This window comes from Argentina silus (genome assembly GCF_951799395.1).
Source record: "Argentina silus genome assembly, chromosome: 9".
Taxonomy (NCBI): Eukaryota; Metazoa; Chordata; class Actinopteri; order Argentiniformes; family Argentinidae; genus Argentina; species Argentina silus.
In genome coordinates, this window is record NC_139663.1 from 13,387,262 (window position 1) to 13,392,261 (window position 5,000).

The 5,000-nt window shown below is 46.8% G+C and overlaps 1 protein-coding gene across 1 annotated transcript in view; it reads right to left on the reverse strand.

Annotated features, from left to right (window-relative positions):
- cacna1ha (calcium channel, voltage-dependent, T type, alpha 1H subunit a) overlaps nt 1–5,000 on the reverse strand; it is a gene marked incomplete at its 3' end in the record, with an annotated part of 59,441 nt that overhangs the window by 38,559 nt on the left and 15,882 nt on the right. The gene's annotated exons all lie outside the window — the stretch shown is intronic.

Genomic DNA, 5,000 nt, shown 5'->3' on the forward strand with positions numbered 1-5,000 from the left:
TCACATTGGAATGGCGGCCTGATGTTGTTTTAACACATATGCTTAGATCACGGATCCCTACATGTTTAGAACACAGATCAAACACACACAGGCACACACTCTGTCCTTCACAGATCACAGATGAAAGGTTCCTTAATCTCCTCTCTCTCCTGTGGAATTAAACAGAGGGATTTGAATATTCATCTATCACTCCACTCTTCACTATCTCTCCGACTCCCCCCCCCCCTCCTGTCATCCCTCCTTCTCCTCCCCCCTCTCTTCTCTCTAATTCCTCCTTAATCTTCGAAGTCAACACCTTCTGAGCCCCTTCCTGTTCTGTCTCCCCCTGGTCCACACACGCACGCACGCCCGCACGCACGCCCGCACGCACGCCCGCACGCACGCCCGCACGCACGCCCGCACGCACGCAGACTAAAGGCCTTTGTAGGAGAGGTGTAACCCTGCCCGAAACCAACAAAAGATGTTCTACAGAGTCTACAGAATCCATCCAAATCATGTTGGAGCCTGGCCCCATCTCATCACACTTCAAGGCCTGGTTAAGGTCTTAACTCATCCACAGTCCAAGCCCCGCTCAGGGAAGCCCTAGCCTACCATCAAAGCCTTATGGTCTTACCGCTACAGTTGTCCATACGCTCAGGGGTGTTGTCAGTCGTAATCTTGTGCCCATTCCATTGAACCCCACTCTTAGATCTGCTACTGTTAGCTCAAATGGGAAGTCCGCTGTGGTCTGCTTGTCCAGAGCTGTTAATACAAATGTGAATCCCATAAATATGGATAACCCCCTCGGTTTTCAAATCACGTAGAGGGCTTGGGCTGGGGCTGTGCACAGAAATACTGACTCAGTAGCCGATTGGCCGGTTTTCTGACAACTGAGAAAAAACTTAATTGAGAAAGCTAAATCAAGCTACTTTCTAAGTGCTATCTCGGATTCTTCAGTTACGGCCGTGAAGTGTGGAAATTCCTCTTCCTCCCTGCCTAAGCAAGTTGGGACCTGATTGCGGAGTCACTGACATATATTTTGAATCTGACTGTTATCATGGGTGTTATCCCCAAGGTTTGGAAGACAACCCAGCTCTGTGTCCATAAAGGGGGCGACCCCTCTGACCTAGATAACTACCGTCCAGTATGAAAGCTATCCTGCCTTTCTAAAGTACTAGAGTCCCTGGTCAGCTCGCAGTTAGGAACATTTTTTATCTTCTCATTCTAAATGTGCACCAATCTGACTTTCGACCGGGACACAGCCCGGTCTCAGCTGCTACACTTGTCTTTGATGACGTGTTCAATTGCCGAGATCGAAATTGTGCTGCCTTATTTATAGACCTCTCCAAGGCATTCGATAGGTAATACGTAAATTGTGTGCATGCAGGGCTTGCTTGTAAAGGAGGCCTTGGTCTCAATGTAACTCCCTGCCAAAGTCAATAACAAAAATACGACTACAATAAACCAACTCAGATATCATAGATATACTACAATAAACCAACTCAGATATCATAGACATACTACAATGAACCAACTCAGATATCATAAATATAATAGAATAAACCAACTCATTGGAAGACGGGTCATTGTAATACATGAAACGGAATTAGGAATGGTATCAAACACAAGCCTTAAGTGGGGCATGAAATACTCTGTTCTCTCTGCTGATGAGATACACACACACACACACACACACACACACGCACACACACACACACACACACACTCTCACACACACTCTCACACACAGCACTGATGGGAGAATGTGAGCAGTAGTGGCGGCTCATTTCCATAAACACCGTGCAGCAACTACAAAGAGTCTCTCAGCTCCCCGACATTCTTCTCCTTCAGAACGCCGACGTTGGGATGACTCCGACAGGTCATAGGTCACGACGCACCAGTCACCACCAATATGAGTGAGGAGAGATGGAAGCACACTTGAGGTAGATAGGCAGGGTCAGGCCTCCACAGAGCTTACCCCCCCCCCTTCTCTCTCTCTCTGTATGTCTCTCTCTCTCTTCTTTTTTTTTTTTTTTATGAAACATTTTTTTCAAATGTTTTGACCTGTCCTATCATTTTCCTTTTTCCATAACATTTTTAATTTACAATTTTAACTTTTTTCTCTTTATCCATTGTTATGTATCATTTATTTTATTATTTTGTTTATCTGATTTATCTAATATAATGTTATTATTTGGTGTAAACTGTGTTGTGACCCTGGTGGAATGCACTATAAATCATAATAAACTTTAAACTTTAAACTCTTTGTGTGTGTGTGTGTGTCTCTCTCTCTCTCTCTCTCTCTCTCTCTCTCTCTCTAAGAGCCACAGCAGCAGTGGCAGACGGGGACTTAGTCCTGGTTGAGCAGCAGGCTCCATATGGTCACATCAGGGATGTGTGTGTGTGTGTGTGTGTGTGTGTGTGTGTGTGTGTGTGTGTGTGCATGTGTGTGTGTGTGTGTGTGTGTGTGTGTGTGTGTGTGTTTGTGTCTGCGTGTGTGTGTCAGCGATTAGCAGGGAGAGAAGATGGAGCCATTCATTACTAAAGGTGCTGATCGACACACTGCATGCTCATGTCAGCATTTAGCCTGCCACACACACACACACACACACACACACACACACACACACACACACACACACACACACACACACACACACACAAACATCTCTATCTAACTCACACACAGGGCAGAGTAGTACTGCAGTATAATAACAAAGTAACAAAGATAGCATAAGACTCTCTTTTTTTCACACACACACACACACACACACACACACACACACACACACACACACACACACACACACACACACACACAAAGAACTACTGATGCACCAAACCAGCTACACACACACACACACACACACACACACACACACACACACACACACACACACACACACACAATACATATGCACCCACACTGTAAAACACACTCCAACAGAGAGAGAGAGAGAGAGAGAGAGAGAGAGAGACAGAGAGAGAGAGAGAGAGAGAGAGAGAGAGAGACAGAGAAATAAGGATAGACGGTAAAGAGCAGATTGCACAGACCCCAGAGAACCGAGAGAGAGAGAGAGAGAGAGAGAGTGAGAGAGAGAGAGAGAGAGAGAGAGAGAGAGAGAGATGAGCAGGAAACGTCAAACTACAGTAACTCAAAGTCAGCAAACAACATCGATTAGAATAACTAATCTAAGACCATGCTGCTGTTGGTCTATGTTCACAGTCTAATTCAATCTCATTTAATGTAATCCAAGATAATTCTATTCTTTCTCTCTTTCCCGCTCTCTCTCTCTCTCTCTCTCTCTCTCTCTCTCTCTCTCTCTCTCTCTCGGTTCTCTGGGGTCTGTGCAATCTGCTCTTTACCGTCTGTTCTTATCTCTCTCTCTCTCTCTCTCTCTCTCTCTCTCTCTCTCTCTCTCTCCCTCTCTCTTTAGACACAGGGTGAACTGGTCAGTTTCCCGAAAGCTTTGTAGATTGAAGCAGTACTTAATTTCTCCCGATAACCCAGCCAAAAAAGCCGCAGGAGAGTAATTTAATAATTGTACATTCGATGTTTGCATGTTAATCTTCTCTGCGTGAGCTAACAACATTGGTCCAATGAAAGAACTCTGCCGGTCTAGGGGAGGAGTGGGCCTGGTTGTCGGAACAGATAAAGTACCTCCGTAGCGAAGAAGCCTTCAGGAAATTCAGGGCTGTTCTGATTCTCGTGAGACACTCTGCCGGCTACTTCTACTCTGGATCGTTAACAAGCAGCTGATGAAACCTTCCTATCTCGACTCTCACTCTGTGTCCCTCAGTCAGACTGCATCCAAATCAGGCTTTACTCAGCCCAGTACCTCTGTTAAAGACTGCACTCTGACTAATATATAGCTTACAGTAAATGTAAGTCTGTCTCTCTCTCTCACACACACACACACACGCACGCACGCACGCGCACACGCACACACACGCACACACACAGGCACAGGCACTGGGGTAAATATGAAGACCCCTGACTGGTGTGTGTGTGTGTGTGTGTGTGTGTGTGTGTGTGTGTGTGTGCATGTATGTGTCTGTGTTTGTTTGGGTGCGTGTGCATGTGTGTATGTGTGTGTGTGTGACATAACAGAACTATAACAGATCACTTTCATACACACCTCAGCCCCCTCTCTCCCACCCTCCATCTCTCTTCCCTTAATTTCCCTCCTCCTCTTTTCTTCCCTTTATCTCCCTCCTCCTTATTTCCTCTATCCATCTCCCTCATCCATCTCCTCATCTCCCTCCTCTCTTCCTTACCACAACTCCTCCTCTTCCTACTTCCTTCTCTCTATCTCTACCGTCCACCTCTTTCTTCCTCTCCTATTCTTGCTCCCTCCATCTCTCTCCTTGTCTCCTCCTTTTGCTCCCTCCATCTCTCTCCTCTCCCTCCCTCCATCTCTCTCCTCTTCTCTCTCCCTCCATCTCTCTCCTCCTCCTCTCCTCCTCTTGTTCCCTCCATCTGTCTCCTCCTCTCCTCCTCTCCTCCATCCATCTCTCTCCTCCTCTCATCCTAAGTCTGTGATCTCTCTCCTCCTCCTCCCTCCCTCCATCTTTCTCCTCCTCTCCCTCCCACCATCTATCTTCTCCTCCTCTCCTCCTCCTGGCCCCTCCATCACTCTCCTCATCTCATGCTCAGCCTGTGATCTGTCTGTGTGTCTCTCTGGTGCTAGAACAAGGCCCTCACCAGATGCTGTATTCTATTTGATTGAGTTCATTATTAATTTAATTCTCCATCTGCTGATAAAACATTGTTGTTGAAGCGACACTTCAGCTCTCTGCTCACTTCAAACTTCCTCTCATGTGTTCAGCGCCTTCCATGTCTCTGTGTGTATGTGTGTGCGTGTGTGTGTGTGTGTGTGTCTGTGCGTGTGTGTGTGTGTCTGTGCCTTTGTGTGTGCGTGCGTGCGTCTCCCCAAAGACCAACGGGACTGCCATAAATCAACTTGTCTCTGAACCTCCTCTCCCCTCCCTCCATCCCTTCCTCCCCCGCTCTCCCCCCT